The sequence below is a fragment of the Elaeis guineensis genome, chromosome 15 (genome assembly GCF_000442705.2).
Source record: "Elaeis guineensis isolate ETL-2024a chromosome 15, EG11, whole genome shotgun sequence".
NCBI classification, from domain to species: domain Eukaryota; kingdom Viridiplantae; phylum Streptophyta; class Magnoliopsida; order Arecales; family Arecaceae; genus Elaeis; species Elaeis guineensis.
The window spans coordinates 41,485,099-41,507,123 of NC_026007.2; positions in this window are offsets into that span (position 1 = coordinate 41,485,099).

Sequence of the window (22,025 nt, forward strand, 5' to 3'; positions counted from 1 at the left end):
AATATGGTAACAAGCTACTAATAAATCTTATATAGTAGAGCATCCCAGTTGTAATAGTTTTTAAGTTTTGAAGGCCATCACAATCTAGGCATATAATCCAACCATGCAAAGCAAGTCCATGCAATAAAAGCCCTACAGAATCCATATAACAATTGAACATACCACCGAATCTTCTACAAAATATTTTGTTGATACATTCATATAACCCAACTATGTAAGGCAAATCCTTTCAATGATAGAAGGTTGCTCTTTTCTAAATCATGATTGGCAAAGCAAGTCAAATCTCTATCACTTATATCAAAGGAAAAATCAATTGCTGATACATGAATTTAGCTAAATAGAATATTCCATTTGCAACATTGATATTAACTCCATAACAAATAATACTGTACTATATTGTTAGTATATAATAAAAACTCTTTAGAATCACAGTACAAATGTTAAGAGTTACTAATCACTTATTCTGAAAACTATGATACAAAAAAAAAAACTTTTCACTTTCATTAATTTTCAATAAGAAAAGAATGGTATACAAAAAGGTAATTCACGTAAGTAACAACCTTTACAGTTTGATACCAATATTTACATAAAAAAGACCACAACATATAACATATGCCTCCAACTACATAGCTATTAACAAGGACTTCTGCCCTAAAATTAAAAACTAAAACATCCTCTACATCATCAGCTTGATATATCCTCCTGCACTACAACATTACTTAGTTCTAGGAGACTGGATTGCAATGGGTTTAGTTTGTATCAGACCACCCTCCACCGACTGTCTAGTTTTGCTGTGTGCTTGGGGTTACTATGGGTTCAAATATTGTTGATATGGATGGACTTAGTGCTAGGTATGATATCATTGTATCAGAGTATGATAGATGGTACAACTTTATTTGCCTATGATATTCGAAATTGGATAGAGCCCTAAAATGCAAAGTAGCAACAATTAAATTAACAAATATGGAACATATAAGAAGATAATTGAAAGACAAAACAAAGAATTATAATAAGGGTATGAGTAAGCTCACATCAAGCAGCCATCCGAGAGTAACGATTGATGAGAGCTCTCAAAGATATAATAGATGCCCTCCATACATAGTCTTCTTCATAACCTTCATTTTAAGAAGTATAATGTATAAATTGAAATTATAAATAGCATTTAGTTAAGAAATTACATATTATATTTGATCATCTTCATTAATAGATTGTTACATCTGCATTTCCTCTTATTAGCCCACTTGATTGATTAAATGGTGCTGAATCTATGCTGCTTTCACAAGTCCTTTTACCCTTCAATTCTAGAAAAATGCCATATGTCAATTTAAACATTTGATAAAAAAAGATATTGTGCCATTGTATTTAAGAATATGACTTACTTTTATAGTTGCATTATTTTCTCTAGAGCTACTTGGTTGACTAGTTGATGGTGGTTCTAAGTTCCTACCAATATCTCTTCTACATATCTTTTTGGTGTGCCTTGCTCCACCACATTGTCCACAACATAGCTTGAAGTTTCTTTTAAGCTTGATTGGATTTATTTATGCCTCATTTGCCTCCTTTCTCCTTGATACCTTTGGCCTGCTTGGAGTCTTTTTAGGAAGATTAGGAGGCTGTATTTTCTTTATACTAGATTTTGGCCATAGCTTGGGACCATTAATTGGATTAGCAATTAGGTCAAATATTTTTAGATAGGTATCCTTCTTGAAATAGTCATGAACAAGCCTCAAGCTCCTCTCCATTATCCCAAATTACTACCGAAGCATGTGCACATGGGATCCCATTCAAGTCCCACTTTCTACAAGTGCAAGTGTGCTCTCTCAAGTCAACTACGAAATCATCCAAGTTATCTACATAGCTAATCTTAACTTTTTGGACCCCTTGAAGAACTAGGCCAATGACTAGCTGACTGGTCCTTATTCTTCACCAACTTCTTTTGAATTTTGGGACATATTTCTTCTTTCAATCTCATCATTTTATTTCTATTATTCATGATCCTATTCATTATTTTGCTTCTTATAAGCTCAAGCATTATTAAAATAGGCTTCTTCCTCATATCTAAAATAAACCTATTGAAGGCTTCACAGACATTGTTCAGTAATATATTACACTTAGGATATGTGCTAAAATATGATCTTAACTAATGGAAAAATGACTTACCTTGAAGCCACTTATAAGCATCCTCAAATAGCTCCTTCAGTTTATCCATCTTCTCCTCAAAGTCCTCTACATATGTTGCCCTAGCATAGTTCCATAAAGCATTCTTCAACCCCTCTCCTGGATGCTTTGTCTTGAAGTTGGAGTATAGATGTCTAATATAGAATCTATGTTCACTACGTGGGAAAATCTCTTCAAGTGTTAGTACCAATCTCTATCATATAATGCATATACACATCAGAAAGTAAACATAACAAATGACAAATGAAAAACAAGAGTTAAGATAACTAGTACTTTTTGTTGATCACATATATAGGTCCAACAGTGTTGATTCTCCATTCTCAAGTCCTCTATTAGCAGCTTCAAAAATCATGCCCAAAAAACTCTTCTTTTAGTTTTAACTATAGCATATGCAATGAGATACATGCAATCATTTACATCTATCCCTATAGTAGATAACAGCTGAACCCCAATACCCACTCATAAAGAAATAATCATCAATACCGATGAAGGTCTATAGCCAGCAAGAAAGCCTTTTTTAAAGGCATCAAGATGGATGTAGAATCTTTTAGAAATGAACATGTCTGACTTAGTAATAGTGTTGTCTCAGAATCTATCCTTCTGAGCTCAACTACATAATCACCAAGTCTCTTATATTACTTCTTATAATCACCCTCTATTAGTCTAGTGCTTAGCTTTTAGCCCTCTAAAGCTTACTTTTAGGCACTGAGATATCATAGTCCTCTTTAACTGCATCTTCAAATGAACTCATGACCACTTACGATCTAACTTAAACCTATTCAAGTATTTGTGTGCAAGAATCTTTAAAGTTTGAACTCATTCTTTTGTTGGTGTGAGATTTATCGTACTTGTACTCATTAACATAACTTTTTACTTGATATGTAGGGTTCCATAGACTGTTGCTTATAAAAATTGACCATGGATAATCATCTTTGTACTTTGCATAAACTCGTCATTTTAATAAACTTATTGTTGTACATGTTCTTCAAAGAATATTCATTGATTGCTGCCTTGATCTGCTCTATATTGTTGAACTTCATCCCAACCACAAACTTAAGATTAGTCATATTACTATCTCTAAACTCAAGGTACCTGTGTCCACTAATGTCATCATCATCACTTGAACTATTAATACTATACAGATCCTCTGAGTCCTCATAGGAAGTCATTCCCATCAATATTATCAATTATATTGCTTTGAAACCCAAATAGGTTGGGCTCTTTGGCTTTTTCTTCTTGTTTCCCCTTATCTTTCTCAATCCCTGGGTCCACATTCTCTTCAAATTTCAAATCATCATCTTTGAAGCCATAGTCACTATCATCAAATCAGATTCATTATCTTTGATATCTGAATCCTTTGGCACTCCATCATCAATGCTTGAATCCTTTCGCACTCCATCATCCATCCTGAAGTCTGTTTGCACTACATCATCAATACATGAATCTTTTTGCACTTTGTTATCCCTATATACCTGCTCCATGTATAGTTCAATCTACTTACTTGTCGAGATATGCTTTATCATTTCTAAGACATCTTGATCACATTTAAAAGATCTTAACCCATCATCCAAAGCTTTTGATGGTTCTCTCCAATAATAATTCATACTCATAAATCCACAATATCCTAATTTCTCTAACATATCATCAATTTCAAGCGTAGACATTGTGTCTACATTACAATAGTCATAACAGTCAACCTTTCCATTAACATATGATTTATTTGGCACTTGAATAAAATGACCATTATGGTGTAAAACCACTATGAAATAGTCAGGATCATCTATCATGCACAAAACACATAGATAGTATAATCACATAAACAACAATGATACATGCACTACATTAGAAGTAGACTAACTTTAGAAAGATATAAACAACGTGAGTGACCTCAATGTAGTCTAAACATAGCTAAAGCGATAAATATGCAAATAAGGTAGTAGTAGTTAAACAACTAGTGATTGTAGAAGATAAGGTAAATCCCAAGTTATCTTGGACTTTGTGAAAGAGGCTTTAGTGGATTTGGAACTCAGGTTAGTCATCTCATTCAGGCTAAAAAATAGATAGAGCATGGACAGTAGTAGCTCATTCGGTGTTTTTTATCTTGAAAGTGGCTTTACTTGTCTGGTACCAAGTCCCCACACTATCTTCACAAACAAACATGTCTCCATATATAAACATAATACATACAGAAATGATAGAGCAAATAAAAATAAAAAAGTGGCTATTGGGGTGTGAGTCATTTGTGTGAGCAATTTTTAACAACTAGAGCACTTCAGCCTAGGATCTAGGTGACCTAGACCACAACATAGCTCCAACCCAAGGAGAAATAGTAGCAGGTCTATAGTCTCAAATGGCAACCCAACTTCGTACTAGATAAAAGCTGATCTAATGAGTGCCAACTCTAATTCATCACAAATCAACCCAGAAGTCAGATGATAATACCCTGAGGATTATGATCTCACATATATTCGATCGGCCCCAGATTCACCCCAAGGCAACACCCTAGTGCAATTCTGACCTCAAATCATCAATCCACTCCACAAAAACATCGATCTGATGGAATCTCCCATGATATTGCATGATCTTCTATGACTTCTAAAATATGGATAGAATCTATGACTAACAATCTTGATTTACAAGTTAGTGGGTGGATTTTCTATCCTAACGACCTACCAAATTAAGACCTAATAGCTTAACAGACTAGGGCTTAACAACCTATTAGATTCAAGCATAACAGCCTACATCTCTATTTTTATATAAAGAGATAACGAGGAGATCCTAAGGTAAGCAACCAAAAGTAGAATAGTGCCCGCACTCTCTCATTTTTCTATCTTTCTCCTTCTTTCTTCTTCACTGTTCATAAGCTCCAGCTAACTTAAGCATCAGTGTCCCATATCAGAGCATCTCTGATGAGTGCAAACTTTCATTGTACATTCTTGAAGAAGAAGAAACCCTCAAGCCAGATCCAAGCACCACATCGGTGAGCAACCAATGTCAGTCAGACTTGCATCAATAGATTGATGCTAGAGAAAGGGCCCTTGTCATCTAATTTTCAAAAAAAAGAAGGAAGAAATGGTGAAAACCTAGATGTGGGACACCTCCACCACCTCCCATCACTAGTCACTCCTAGTGGAGCCAACAAAACTTGTAGTCCCACGGTGGGTCCAATTCCACTTGCCACAGCTACAGACCACAATAGTTCAACATCTTGATCCGATAGATTCAAGCACTGACCACTACTGTCCAACAGCCTCATTAGGTGGTAGAAAGGCAAAATTGATGGGACTAGCTCACCAAATCACTCCATCATAGCATAGCTATTGGTCTTATCCCAAGAGCTTGGAGAGGATCCCATGGTGTTCTTACCACTCTAAGTTGGCCATTGCTGGTTCTTGTTACCTCCACAAAGCCCTAGGAGAGTGGATCGATGATGGCAAACCTCAGAGTCTTTGGGCGGAAGCTCGACTCTGAGGTATTCCCCATGCCTTGAAGGAGCTCGATGCGAGGCCGATCTCAAAGTGGAAGATATAGAAGATTGATCGCAAGCTCCAGACATTCCAAGAGGGAGATAGAAAATACAATGACCCCCTTGGCTTCAGCAAGCATCCACCTTTCTCCTAAAGGATATTGGAAGAATCAATCCCACCTCAGTTCAAAATGCCATAGGTGGAACCATACAATGGTTCTTCGGATCCGTTAGACTATCTTGAGAGCTACAAAGCCCTCATGATGCTTCGAAGGGCTTCATATGCTCTCCACTCTCTTGCCTTTCCAGCCACGCTTAAGAAGTCAATACGAGCATGGTACTCCAGCCTGCAACCAAGAAGCATTCATTCTTTCGAGCAGCTTGGAAGGCAATTTGTCATGCAATTCAACAGCAACCGACCCTGGTCAATGAATTCTAGCAACCTCTTCTCAATCTAATAGAAAGAAGGAGAATTACTATGTGACTACATGGTGTGCTTCAACACAGCCATGCTGGAAGTTCACAACCTCAATAAGAAGATTGTGATATTGGCCCTGAAGAGGGGCCTTCAGAATGATCGCCTTCCGTTCTCCCTCAACAAGTATTTTCTAAAGGACTATGCCAAGCTCCTCATCCATGCTCAAAAGTATGTGCAGGCCATCTAGGGAAGTAAGGGAGGAAGCAAAAAGCACCCTCTAGGAAGAGCCTTGGGAACCCTAAGGTGAGGCCAAGTCTGACTGCTAGTCGAAGAACCCAAGGCCGAAGAGCATGCATCGTCAGTTCAACACCTACACCACCCCTAACCTCACCTCAATCTCAGATCCTTATGGAGATTGAGGGAGCGAGATATCTTCATTGGTCAAAATCAATGAAAGCCCCACCTACAAGATGGAACTAAAGAAAGTATTGTTGATTCCACCATGATGTTGGTCATGATACCAAGAATGTCATCAGCTGAAGGATGAGATCAAGGCCCTGATTCAGAGAGGGTACCTTAGGAAGTATGTTTGAGAATAAAAAAATCAAACAATTGAGTAGCTGCCTCAAAGCCAACCCGAAGAAGAGAACAACAACAAGCATCCAACAATTAGCATCATCAACATGATCTCGGGGTTCACCAGAGGTAAGGGGCAGAGAGTAGAGTTGAGAGCCCATCATTGAAGAAGCAGCAGATGAGTTATGCAATTATTTTTTTTGATGAAGATATTTGAGGAGATCAAACTTCTCATGATAATCTATCATCCTTCTATGATAATAGCAAACTATGATATAAAAAGAATCCTCATTGGGTTCTCCAGCTGACTTTATCTTGGTTGAAGAAGACAACGCTATCTATCACAATAAACAAGAACCTCAGCAAGCAATCATGCAACTGATTTTCTTGGTGGTCCAAGTCCCATCTACTTACAACACCATTATTAGCCAGCCCTAGCTTAATGCACTTTAGGCAATAATGTCTACTTACCACCTCTTAGTGAGATTCCTAATGAAGAACAGTGTTGGCGAAATCCAAAAAGGTCAGATGCTAGATCATCAATGCTTTATGGCTTCAATAAAAGAAAAGAAATCCATAGAATCTCTACCAATTGAAAGTCTTGATCACTAATAAGAGCTCAAGGAGGCCTAAGATGAATCTATTGAGCAATTGGAGTCCATACCACTCAGAGAAGAGGACCCAAGTAGGATGATCCTGATTGGGATGATGCTGCTAATTGATTTGTGGGCTTGTTCACTATAGTTTTTATGGATTAATGCCAACATCTTCATCTGGTTGGCTTCCAATATACCTATTATTCTTCCTGACATTATTGTTCATAGATTAAATATTGACCCTGAGCATCGCCCTATCTGACAAAAGAAGAGGAGTTTTGCACTGGATTGACAGCGGGTGATAAATGAGGTGGACAAACTTTTGGTGGCAAGCTTCATCTGAGAATCCCACTAACCTGACTAGTTGGTGAATACAGTGATGGTGAAAAAAGCCAACAGTAAGTGGAGGATATGTATCAACCACACCAACTTAAAGGATAATTTTCTGCTATCACGAATTGACCAGTTTGTGGATGGCACCTTGGGACATATGCTCCTAAGCTTCATAGATTCTTTCTTCAAATATAATTAAATTCAGATGGCATCCAAGGATGAGAACAAGATAGCATTCAGCACTGATAAGGTTTGTATTATTACAAAGTAATGCTGTTTGTTTTGAAAAATGTAGGTGTAACATAGCAGCATCTCATCAATAAGGTATTCAAAAATTAGATCGACCGCAACATGAAAGTGTATATAGATGACATGCTAGTGAAGAGCACCAAAGTAAATTGGCACATAGCCAACTGGAGGAAGCTTTCAAAAAACTAAGACAGCACTAGATGAAACTCCATCTCATGAAATGTGCTTTCAGAGTCACTTTGGAAAAACTCTTGGGCTTCATCATGATGTAGTGTGGGATCGAGGTAAACCCAGAAAAATTTTGAGCCATCCTAAAGATGAAGCACCTGACCTCTAAGAAGGACATGTAGCATCTCATGGGGAGGATAGCCGCCCTCAACCAGTTCATCTTGAAGTCAATTGAGAGATGTTTCCCCTTCTTCAAAGTTTTGTGCCAAGTGAAGAACTTTGATAGGAAAGAGGAGTGTCGAACTATGTTTGAGAGCCTCAAAAGCTACCTCAAGTTTGTTTCACCACTATCCAAATCGAACATAGGTGAAATTTTATTTCTATATTTGGATATCTCACCCTTTGCAGTGAGTTCAATGCTAATCCAAGAAGAAGGAAAGGTCTAAAAGCCAATCTATTATATGAATAAGGTGCTATAAGATGTAGAGATTAGGTACTCCAAATCAGAGAAAACCATCCTCGCTCTCATCTTACTCTCGTCACCTTGGCAAGACAACTCCAACCTTACTTCTAGACTCATTCGGTGGTCATCCTAACTGACTAGCCACTGAAAGCCATCCTACAAAGGCCCAACACCTCGGTACAAATGGCAAAATAAGAGATCGAGCTCAGTGAGTTCGTCATCGATTATCGACCCTAATCTATTATGAAAATCCTAGTCTTGACAAACTTTATTATCAAAAACACAATCCTGAAGGAGGAAATATCCCTGGAAGCACTCAGGGAAAAGGTTGATAGACCCTAGTGGATTGATTCTACATATTGATGAAGCCTCTAATTCTCAAGGTAGCGGAGCCAAGCTTATTCTCAGTAGTCCAAAAGGAGTTATGACTAAATATGCACTACGGTCCAATTTCAACACCTCTAATAATGTAGCCAAGTATTAGGGGCTAATTGTCGACCTTAGCATTGCCAAGGAGTTCAAAGTGGAACAACTTAGGGCCTTCACTGACTCCCAATTCCTTATCGACCATGTGTGGGAAGAATATGAAGCTTGAGAACCAATAATAGTCAAATACTTGCAAGGACTCAAGGAGCTATCCTCAACCTTCAAAATATTCAAAATTCATCAGATACCAAGGACCAAAAATGCCTGGGCAGATATACTATCTTGATTAGCCACTTTAGGGCATATCAAGCTCGGTCAAAGAGTTCTCCCTGAGCACCTGAAAAAACCCAACATCAAGGAGTTGCCCATAGTCATGCAGGTTGACGAGCCAAGATGGATGGACCCACTCGTGAGTTACCTCATTAATGGTGTCCTCGCTGCAAACCTTGTCAAGGTCGAGAGGATTGAATGGTCAGCCCCCTAGTATGTTCTCCTCAAAGGAAAGCTATATAAGATGTCATATTTACTACCCCTACACAAATATCTTCAGTCCTTTAAAGCTAACTATATACTTTGAGAGGTACATGAAGGAATCTATAAAAATCACTTAAAGATAGATCGCTAGCCGATAAAGCACTCCAACATGGGTACTACAGGCTGACTGTATAGCAAGATGCTACCAAGCTCATCAAGAAATATGATCAATGCTAGAGGTATGTCAACATTCAATGCCAGCTTTCAACATAGCTCACACCAATCTCCACATATTGGCCATTTGTCTAGTGGAGAATCAACATTCTCGATCCCTTCTCACATACGATCAGACAAAAAGTTCCTCATCATCGTCATCAACTACTTTATAAAGTCGGCCGAGACTGAGCCTTTGGTGCAAATCATTAAGAAGAAGGTTTAGAACTTTGCTTGGAAGTCAATCATTTGCCAATTTGGACTTTCTTGAGTCATCATCACTAATAATGGATGACAATTTGACATTCCAAAGTTCAAAGAGTTCCATTCGGAGCACCATATTGAGTACAGACTTTCCTAGGTCAGATATTGACAATCCAATGGAGAAGCCGAGGTAGTTAATCAAATTATTTTATAGAATCCGAGATAAGAAGTCAAACTAAAGGGCTTTAAGTGAAGGAGCTTTATAGTGTCCTCTAGATCTACTGAACTACTCTTCGGGTCTTAATCGGAGAAATACCTTTCAACCTCGCCTTTGGCACTGAAGTGGTCATCTCGATCAAGATCGGTCTTCCATTGATCCGAACGGAGAACTACAATAGGCAAGCCAATTCCAAGCAACTACGAATGAACCTTGATCTGCTAAAAAAAATAAAGGAGCAAGCTCAGATCAAAATGACATCATATCAATAGTGGATAGCCCAATACCACAATGCCAGAGTCAAATAAAAAGTCTTCCAATTTGGCGATATCATGCTTCGATTAGCTAAAGTGTCCAAGGCCACCAAATAGGGCAAGTTATCTCCAAATTGGGTGGATCCGTACCAGATCTCGAAGGTCATCCGACTAGGACCCTACAAACTAGAAGAGCTCAATGACAAGACCATTCCTTGAACTTGAAATATCGAGAATCTAAGGATGTACTATTAATATACTATCAAGTTTGTATTATTGAAAAATTAATAAAATATATATTGCTATTTTTAATTCTCTTTCAGAAAATTTTTTTAAGTATCTAAAATTGGATCAAGCCAATCTAGAGACACCCTAGTCTTGACTGGGACCTCTAAATAGAAGAATAGAGATGCATCAACTATATGGAGACACCTGAGCTTCGGCTTGGACCTTCTCAACTAGGTCGGTGGACTGGTCTTTCGGAGATATCCTAGCTCTAGTTAGGACCTCTATACATATGCTTGGCAAACATCAACATGAGGAGATATCCTAACCCAAGTTAGGACCACCAAATTCAAAATCAAGAACCAACAACCTCAAAGGCTCTGGCCAAAAATTGACTTCAAATTCGGCTCGATTGATGGCTACTATGAATCCATCCTCAGGTCCAAGTAATGCTTTAAAGTGACTCGCAATTATGTGAAGGCCCTAGGCCTAGCTAGAAGATCCATCTTGGAAAAACCCGACAAGGGCCATTATGATGATAAGCTCCAAAGAGTTAAATCTACTTTTAGCTATTTCAATAACTAGCCGTAGAGGGCTAAAATAGACTCTGATTCCATTCCAAACCAAAGTCCACTTTGATGACCAGCCTTAAAGGGCTAAAATAGACTTCAATTTCATTCCAGACCTAAGTCCACTTTGATGACCAGCGTTAAAGGGCAAAATTAGACTTTGGTTCCTATCCAGACCTAAGTCCACTTCGACAATCAGTAAATCCACTTCGACAACCAATCTTAAAAGGCTCAACAAAACTTTGATTCTATTCTGGACTGAAATTTACTTTGGCTACATGCTAAAAATCCAACTATGATTTCAAAGACTTGAGCATGAAAGCAACACTAAGGTGAAGACAATGAAGTTCATTTCATTAAAGTGACTTTCATTATAGCACCTTTAGTTACAAGCTTGAAGTATAAAAAGAGAATAAAAAGATACAAAATTGAGGAGCTTTGATCTCGACTTCAATCTTAGGGACCACCTTGAGGGGGGATCCTCAGCTGTTGGGCTCTACCTTGACCCAGAGTTGCCTAGGTTATATATCCAAGAAACTATGATTTCCACATGTCCAAGGATGATTGGTACCACTTGCACAAATGGCACCACTAGGCCAACTTGACGTTATGATTCACAACTGATGATCTACAGATGCATCAGTCGCGATGGTCGGCTCAGTGACTAGTGTGGTTGCCGAAGAAGAGCCAACATTTGCCCTACCTTTCTCAGTCTCATCTTTTGGATTCATTTTCAGTCATGTTTCCAAGATGAGGGTAACATTTGCTCCATCTGAAGGAGGAAAACCGCTTTTCCTCTATAGGATCTTCCAAATTTCATCAAATCTGGGGCGGAATAATTTAAAAAAAAATTATCCTATAATATTTCAGATCTAAGTCTCTAGATCTAATCTTCATATCTAATATTAAATCTAAAATAAATCTAAAGGGATGATGAAACAAGTAATACCTCAAGGGTAATCTGATTACCCTGTAGATGATCTTTGCACAGCCCGAGGTTCTGATGTAGCCACGCAAGCACCTAGCCTCTACTGGTATCCACTTGGGTAGGATCTGAAATATCTTCTCCTCGTGAATCTACACTCTAAAAATTAGATCTAAATCTAAATAGGAAGATTTTCAAAAATCTTCCTGAAGTTGGAGCAGCAGCCTGTCGAAGAAGTCCTGCAGCCTTCTATTCCAAGCATCACCATGCCTTGGATCTTTGCCAGATGGACGTCCAACTCTTTGGACATGAAGAGGGGAGGAAGGAGAGTAGGGAGGATGTGGAGAAGAGGGGAGGGAGTGGCAGCTATTAGGTTTTGTGCATAAAACAACTTCTTACTCGAAACCCTAGGCGCAACAGGATTTATATAGACCCTGTATGCTGCGCAGTGCCACATCATTCAACCAATCAAAAAATTTCAATAAATTCTGAAAAAATTCTGATTGATAGAGTGATGTTATCTAATTATATCAAATAAGAATCCTAGCTTATCTCCAAAAGATGGCACCAACATTGGATAAGCACAAATAGAGGTGGCGCCCAAGAGTTTAAATTGATCAAGACTCTCCAATCCTTATCCACTTGGGGTGCCCACTTTAATCCAATTGGGCTCACACCATAATTTGATTATGGTACCCAATTTGATGTGGCTTGGCTTGTGGACACTCCACAAAAATTCTCCAATGAGTCCTCTTCAGTTTAAGATCCATATGTCAACTTTTGACAGATGTCCTAAAATGAAATTGGTAGGTGCTAGGAATTAGCAGGTGTTGTCTTAAATTTATCTCATGAATTAAGACAAGCCTTTTCTGAGCTCGATAAGCTTCATTTAGACTGAGAGAAATCTTTCTAAGGTTCTCTGGATGAGTCAAATCACATTTGTCTCAGTAGAGATAGAAAAGATTACATGAGGAAAAAGTTAGGCTTAATCGTGTGCTAGCACGATTTCCTTGAACCTAATTGGTCTTATCCAAATCAATTGGGTTAGCCCAATTGATGACATTCAAATCCTAACCCTTGTTTGTGTGATCCAGTTAGGTTCAATTTGTAAGATAATGAAATATGTCATGATCTCATCATCGAAACTTCTTTCGATGGATCAGAACTCTTCTGATTCAGACAATTAGAATGATCGATCATCAATATCATTCTAATTGCTCTCAAAATCCGTCAGTGACACCTAGCAGTATGTGATGGCAATCCATCAGAATTGAAGATGAACCTCTCAGTGCAGCTACCTGTATGATTGAGTTTCTCTATCATAAGTCCCGACTGAATTAGGGTTAAGGTGAACTCGTCAAACCCAACATCAGTCATATGAGTTAATCGATCGATCCGAGTCCGATGTGAAACCTTAATGGAAAATTCTTTTCCATTATTTCACTCTGTCATGGCCATGGGCTTAAGAACTCAATCTTTCAATTATCATAGGACTACCCCTCTCATCTATCGAGGTTGATAGATCCCATCTTGGTGCGACCTAGTTCCTACAATGAATATGCTACAGCCAACATACACCTCAGGGTTTTGAATGGCTAGGAGATCGAGTTATGGTGTAGTCAAACTATAACACACTCAAGATGAACTGTTGATGCATCTCAGGTCAAAGAACTAGACACACAACTGCAGCATCGAGCTAGTCATTGACGAGAAGGTAGACTTCCTTATGACTGCTCAAAGTGGTCACGCTCAGTACTCTTGTTCTCAACGAATACCTGTACTCTCGCTTCGATGTCTCCACACCGTAGACTCAAGACACATCTACCCTGAGAAAGCAATCATACACCAACCTTCTGGATCGATCACCATCCTCGTGATGATCCTATGGTCAGGAGCTGTTTATGAGTTAGTTATGTAAATTCATGCCTTAAATTTTCAACTCTTAAAAATATGAATTTACATTTCTACTAACTCAAAAAATGTATCACAGACACAATGTACACAATGTGATAGAAGAATAATCTTTTTATTCATTTATAGTTAAAATTATAAATTTGCCCTTAGATCTTTATAGAAATGTGTCAGTCGATCTGGCATCTAGGGCACACATCTAACAAACTCCCACTTGACCTAATGTCAATTGGCTACATATCTAAATCCCATCTTCTCAAGGTGGGCTTCGATCTTTTGCTGGTCCAATGGCTTAGTCAGCGGGTCTGCCACATTATCTGTGGAGTCGACTCTAATAACCTCAACATAATCTTTTTTGAGGTAATCACGGATCAGATGAAATCGTCGTCCGATGTGCTTGGACTTCTAGTGAGACCTTTCTCTTAGCTCCTTAGCTATGGTGCCATTATTATCACAGTAAAGAGGTATGGCATCCGATGACATCACTCCAAGCTCTGCGGCAAACTTTTTGTGCCAGAATGCCTCCTTCGTAGCTTCTGATGCAGCAATGTACTCTGCCTCCATGGTGGAATCAGCAATCACCGTCTGCTTGGAACTCTTCCAGCTAACTGTACCACCATTACAAATGAACAGACTTGCAGATGTCGACTTTCGATCATCTATATTAGACATAAAGTCTGAGTCGTATATCCCTGAATCTGGAGTTCTCCATTCTCAAAGACTAGAAACATATCCTTAGTCCTTCTCAAGTACTTAAGGATACATTTCACAGAAGTCCAGTGCTCTTTGCCTGGATTCGACTGATGTCTGTTTGTGACACTCACAGCATGGGCTATATCAGGTCGTGTACATAGTATGGCATACATGAGGCTTCCTATTACCGAAGCATAAGGGATCTTACTCATGCGTTCAATCTCCTCAGGTGTGCTTGGGCACATCTTCTTGGAGAGATGAATGCCATGTCTAAAAGGCAATAAACCTCTTTTGGAGTTTTTCATGCTAAACCTCTTTAGCACCTCCTCTATGTACATCTTCTGTGAAAGTTCCAGCATCCTATTTGGTCTATCTCTATAGACCTTAATACCTAGTATAAAGGATGCCTCTCCTAGATCTTTCATAGAGAACTCCTTAGACAACCATACTTTGACTGAGGTCAACATGGGAATATCATTTTCAATTAGGAGGATGTCATCTACGTACAATACGAGGAAGACAACTGCACTCCTACTGACCTTTTTGAACACACATGGTTCCTCCTCGTTCTTGATGAAACCAAATATTTTGATCACATCATTGAAATGAGTATTCTAACTTTGAGATGCTTGCTTAAGTCCATAAATGGATCTTTGCAGCTTGCAGATCTTGTGATCATCATCACTGGATGTGAAACCAAGTGGCTGTTCTATATAGATATCTTTCTCAAGATGTCTATTTAAGAACGCCGTTTTCATGTCCATCTACCATATTTCATAATCAAAATAGGCTGCGACAGCAAGCAATGTGCGGATGGATTTTAGCATGGCTATGGGTGAGAAGGTATCCTGATAGTCAATGCCTTCGTGCTGACTATAACCTTTCGCTATGAGCCTAGCCTTGAATGTCTCTACATTCTGATCTGTACCTATCTTCTTTTGAAGATCCATTTACACCCAATAGGTACAATATCTTCAGGTGGATCTACCAATGTCCAGACTTGGTTTGAGTGCATCGAGTAAATTTCTGATCTCATTGCCCCTAACCATTTCTCAGAGTCAATATCTGATATCACCTCGTCATAGGTCTTGGGGTCATCACCATGAGCCCCATTTCCCGTGAGGAATATTTCCTCTACATCCTCTTGTATGGTACCTAAGTACCTTTCAGGAGGATGGAAAATCCTAGTCGATCTATGAGGTGGAAGAGGTTGTGTTAAGACTGGTTCTGATTGATTAGGTTTCTCAGGTTCTTTAGCTCGTTGCTCCTGAGAGATATTCTCCTTGAGCTTAATTATTCTTCTGATGCCACCATCTTGAATAAACTATTTTAAAAAAAAATAGCATTTCGACTCACAATCACATTGTGATCTTCCGGAATATAGAAATAGTATCCTAATGACTCTTTAGGATATCCTATGAACCGAGCTCTAAAAGATCTGAACTCTAACTTGTTCACCTGCTGTCTCTTGACATGAGCCGGATAACCCCAAATTTTGAGATGATTTAGACTTGGCTTCTTACCATGCCATATATCTCATATGGTGTGATAGGAATGGTTTTAGAGGGAACCCTATTTAATACATAAATTACTGTCATGAGATAATGTCCCCATAAAAATTTGAAGAGGTCCATGAAGCTCATCATGGAACGGACCATATCTAACAGGGTCCGATTGCTCCGTTCTGAAACTCCGTTGAGTTGAGGCGTTCTAGGTGGAGTCCATTGAGAGACTATACCATTGTCCTTAAGATAGTCTAAGAACTTCTGACTAAGGTATTCACCTCCTCGATCTGATCGAAGAACCTTAATGGGTTTTCCTGTTTATTTTTCTACCTCATGTCTGAATTCTTTGAACCTTTCAAAAGCTTCAAACTTATGTTTCATTAGAAACACATATCCGTACCTAGACATATCATCGATAAAGATAATGAAGTAGATATAGTTGCCTCTAGCCGGCACATCAAATGGGCTGCACACATCCGTATGTACTAGGGCAAGTAGGTCTGTGGCCCTTTCTCCATGTCCCATAAAAGGAAGCTTGGTCATTTTGCCGTGAAGGCATGATTCACAAACTGGATATGACTAGAAAATCAACGAACTCAAAAGCCTAGATTTTTTCAATTTGTTAACCCTGTCTTCCGCTATATGACCTAGTCCTAGGTGCCACAGATACTTATCATTTAGACTATCTCTAGGCCTTTTAATTCCTATGGCATTCACATTTTGCTCAATATTAAATACAGATACATCAATATGTAGCTGATAGAGATCGTTAATAAGAAAATCATCTGCAACTTTATTATTTTCATAAAAAATATTACAATGATCCTTATGAAAGCTAATCACATAGCCTTCTTGTGCTAAACATGAAACAGAAATCAAATTCCTGCTTGCTGCAGGCACATAATAACAACCTCTAAGAAATAAATCTAATCCTAATGGTAATCACAAAGGGTAGGTTCCCACAGCCACAGCAGTAATTCTTGCTTCATTTCCGACGCATAGGATCATCTCCCCATCCCTCAGCCTCCTGCTCTCCTCAAGACCCTGCATAGAAGTGCACAAATGAGCACTAGAACCAGAGTTAAGCACCCAACTGGATGTAGAAGAAACCGTAAGATTAGACTCTAAAATAAGCATACCTCCAGAAGGACCATCCTTCTTGTTCTTCAGGGTGGCCAGGTACTAAGGACAGTTTCGCTTCCGATGGCTGTCTGATTGGTAGTGGAAATATTTTTCCTTATCAGCAGCCTTCTTATTCAGTTCTGTCTTCTTTTTCTTGCCATCCACTTTCTGCTTCTTCGCAGACTTCTTTTTCTTTCCAAAAGACTTTCTTTTGGAAGAAGTCCGCTCCACAGTAAGAACTGAGCCTTTTGAACCCTTCATAGAAAGCTCAGCCATAACTAGCATGTTCATTAACTTGACCAAGGTACACTGCATCTTATGCATATGAAAGTTCATGATGAATAGACCATATGCATCGGACAAGGACTGAGGGATCATATCAATCTGAAAATCCTTATCTAAGATGATACCGAGCTTCTCAAACTCCTCAAGATCTTTGATCAATGTCAAACAATGATCTTGGACTGACTGCCCATCATGCATCTTGGCCTTAAAAAGTCTTTGACAAACTTGATACTTGGCCGTGCGACTCTGTTCACCAAATAACTCTTGCAGGTGAGCCAACATTTGATAGGTAGTCAAAATATTCTCATATTGGCATTGCAAGTCATCAGACATTGCACCCAACATGTAGTACCTTGCTTTGTTATCATCATCCATCCACTTTTCTAGAGATGCTCTCTATTCAGCAGTCGGATGTGCTGGCATGGCAGGTGGGTCCTGGTCCAAGACAAGAGTCAATTTTTTGGAATCCAGAATAATTCTATAGTTCCTCAACCAATCTTTGAAATTGGGTCCAGTCAATCTGTGGGTGTCTAATATTTTGGTCAGGGGGTTTGAGGCAGACATGTTTTCTGCAGAGAGTCAAAAGTTTCTAGTTAGATTTTGTAATCAAACTTAACCAATTTGTTTAGGAGTTTTATTTTTAAAATAAATTAGACTCTCACTATTTTTTCAGATCTCTACACTCCCTTGGTAGAGATGTGAAAATCTTCGTGATAAGTGATTTTTAGTGGGTGGTGCGGTCTCACCGACTGGCTCACCACGTCACCTAATAGTTATTGGTGATGGATCAACCGATGAGTGGACAACTCTTGTCCAATGATTCTCTAATCATGGTGCACCCAAAACTTGATCTCTAATTCATGAAGCTCATCGTGTCCGAAATATTGCTCCAATCCTTAGTTAAGTCAGATCCACCATTTGCACGAACTAGATTCCTGATTGGGTCCCTCATCGTATCCGAAATATTGAGCCCAACTCATCCTCTAATTCATAGCATCCAATGCCTAATGGACATGGTTGCATCTTTCCGATGTAACTGAGCCACTGTAACCAGTCGAGAACAATCAACCCCGAGAAGGACCCGCACATCCACAATGGTGGAAGACCTAAACTTAATATTTTCTTAGGAAGATTTGATTTAGGTCTCATTAAACTTGACTTAACATAGTCATAACAATTATGACTAATCTAGTAGCATGGGTTAGCTCGAATTGTTAGCCACCTCTAATCAGAACTGAGTCGATACATATGGCCAGGTAAGTGAGACCGATGGAAGGGATATACCATTAACTCGATAAGAACGCATTCGAGTCGAGTAGCTCCCAATTAAAAATTAGTTGGTCGCATCTGCCCAACTTATCTTAGACACCAAATTGTCGAACCAGAACTAATTGGGTTAGTCTACAATCCAGACTCTAACCGCTGAGCCAAATTAGGTCTTAACTTGATTGAGTCACATCTAAATGTGATTCGACCTTGATCCAGACTTAATCCTATTAGGCTGGTCAATTATTAGCTTTCATGATCTCACCTAACCAACTCTTGATTCAGTTTGATCAATCGCTAGACCTAATTGAGCTACCTAAGCTCGAACCCAATTTTATAAAAATATCTTAGATCTGAAATTCTCAATTTTAGACCTAACTTAATTTCATAAGCTTAATTCATTAATTAAGTTTGGGTTCATAAACAAAGCATGTAAAATAAATCTTAGGATTTCAGGATCTAGGATTTTGCAGAAAAGTAAGTTTTGATTTCTGATTAAGGATGAACGCGCGGCACCCCGACATATCATATGAACATCCCATTGAATGAAAAGAGAGGGTCTTAAAATCTTATTTCATTCTTATAACCAGACGGTCATGAGGAACACCTTAATCAGAAATATAAATTTAACTACAAAACTAGTTAGATCTAAATTAACATATCACATATACAATTTAAGATCTAACTAATATATGCTTTGCATACATCTCATATATCAAAAATCAATCTAATTAACATACTTTCAGATCTGATACATCACATGTAATATCTAAAAAATAAGATTTAAGTTGAACTATTTAAAATTAAATTTATTCTAGACAAGTTACTAGAACAATTTTACAACTAGTCTAGGCATGCAGCAGATCAATTTTATGAAAAAATTAAAATTTTATTTTTTTATTTTTTGATCTAATTATAATACTTATAACATCAAAAAAATAAAAAATAAATTAGATTTAATTTATATTTTAATCTCATTAAAATATAAGACTTAAGACTATTCATGGATTCAACTAATCCTAGTTTAGTCATGCATCTTATGCATGTTAGATCTTCTTAGATTTAATTTTAAATATTTTGATTTCAGATCCTATCACATCTGATATGATATCTAAAATTTTTAATATCAAATAAATAAAAAATAAAATCAGATCTAAATTAGATCTGAAATAGAGCCAACAACCTGGCTCTGATACCAGTTGAAGGAGGGAAATCACTTTTCCTCTATAGGATCTTCCAGATTTCATCAAATCTGGGGTGGAATAATTTAAAAAAAAATTATCTTACATATATTTCAGATCTAAGTCTTTAGATTGAATCTTCATATCTAATATTAAATCTAAAATAAATCTAAAGGGAAGAGGAAACAAGTAATACCTCAAGGGTAATCTGATTACCCTGTAGATGATCTCTGCACAGTCCGAGGTTCTGATGTAGCCACACAAGTGCCTGACCTCTACCAGTATCCACTTGGGTAAAATTTAGAATATCTTCTCCTCATGAATCTATGCTCCAAAAATTAGATCTAAATCTGATTAGGAAGATCTTCAAAAGTCTTCCTGAAGTTGGAGGAGCAGCCTGTCGAAGAAATCCTGCAGCCTTCTGTTCCAGGCATCACCACGCCTTGGATATTTGCCAGATGGACGTCAAACTCTTTGGACATGAAGAGGGGAGGAAGGAGAGCAGGGAGGATATAGAGAAGATAAGAGGGGATGGCAGCTATTGGGTTTTGTGTATAAAATAACTTCTTACTCGAAACCCTAGGCACAACAGGGTTTATATAGACCCTGTATGCTGCACAGTGCCACATCATTCAACCAATCAGAAGATTTCAATAAATTTTGAAAAAAAATTGATTGGTGGAGTGATGTCATTTGATCATATCAGATAAGAACCCCACCTTATCTATAAAAGATGGCGCCAACATTGGATAAGCACAAATAGAAGTGGCGCCCAAGAGTTTAAATTGATCAGGACTCTCCAATCCTTATCCACTTAGGGCACCCACTTTAATCCAATTGGGCTCACACCATAATCTGATTATGGCATCCAATTTGATGTGGCTTGGCTTATGGATACTCAACAAAAATACTCCAATGAGCCCTCTTCAGTTTAAGACCCATATGTCAACTTTTGACAGATGTCCTAAAATGAAATTGGCAGGTGCTAGGAATTAGCAGGTGTTGTCTTAAATTCATCTCATGAATTAAGACAAGCCTTTTCTGAGCTGAACAAGATTCATTTAGACTGAAAGAAACCTTTCTAAGGTTCTCTGGATGAGTCAAATCATATTTGGCTCAGTAGAGACAGAAAAGATTACACAAGGAGAAAGTTAGGCTCAATCGTGTGCTAGCACGATTTTCTTGAACCTAATTGGATCTTATCTAAATCAATTGGGTTAGCCCAATTGATGACATTCAGATCCTAACCCTTATTTGTGTGATCCAGTTAGGTTCAATTCTATATGGTAATGAGACATGTCGTAATCTCATCATCGACATCATCGAAACTCCTTTCGATGGACCAGAACTCTTCTGATTCAGACAATTAGAATGATCGATCATCAATATCATTCTAATTGCTCTCAAAATCCACCAATGATATCTAGCAGTATATGGTGGCAACCCATTAGAATTGAAGATGAACCTCTCGGTGCAGCTACCTATGTGATTGAGTTCCTCTATCATGAGTCCCGACTAAATTAGGGTTAAGGTGAACTCGTCAAATCCAACATCAGTCATATGAGTTAATCGATCGATCCGAGTCTGATATAAAATCTTAATGGAAAACTCTTTTTCATTATTTCACTCTGCTATGGCCATGGGCTTAAGGACTCGATCTTTCAATTATCATAGGACTACTCCTCTCATCTATCGAGGTTGATAGATCCCATCTTGGTGCGACCTAGTTCTTACAATGAATATGCTACAGCCAACATACACCTCAGGATTTTGAATGGCTAGGAGACCGAGTTATGGTGTAGTCAAACTATAACACACTCAAGATGAACTGTCGATGCATCTCAGGTCAAAGAACTAGACACACAACTGCAGCATTGAGCTAGTCATTGACGAGAAGGTAGACTTCCTTATGACTGCTTGAAGTGGTCATGCTTAGTACTTTCATTCTCAACGAATACCTGTACTCTCACTCTGGTGTCTCTGCACTATAGACTCAAGACACATCTATCCTAAGGAAGTGATCGTACACCAACCTTCCGGATCGATCACCATCCTCGTGATGATCCAATAGTCAGGAGCTGTTTATGAGTTAGTTATATAAATTCATG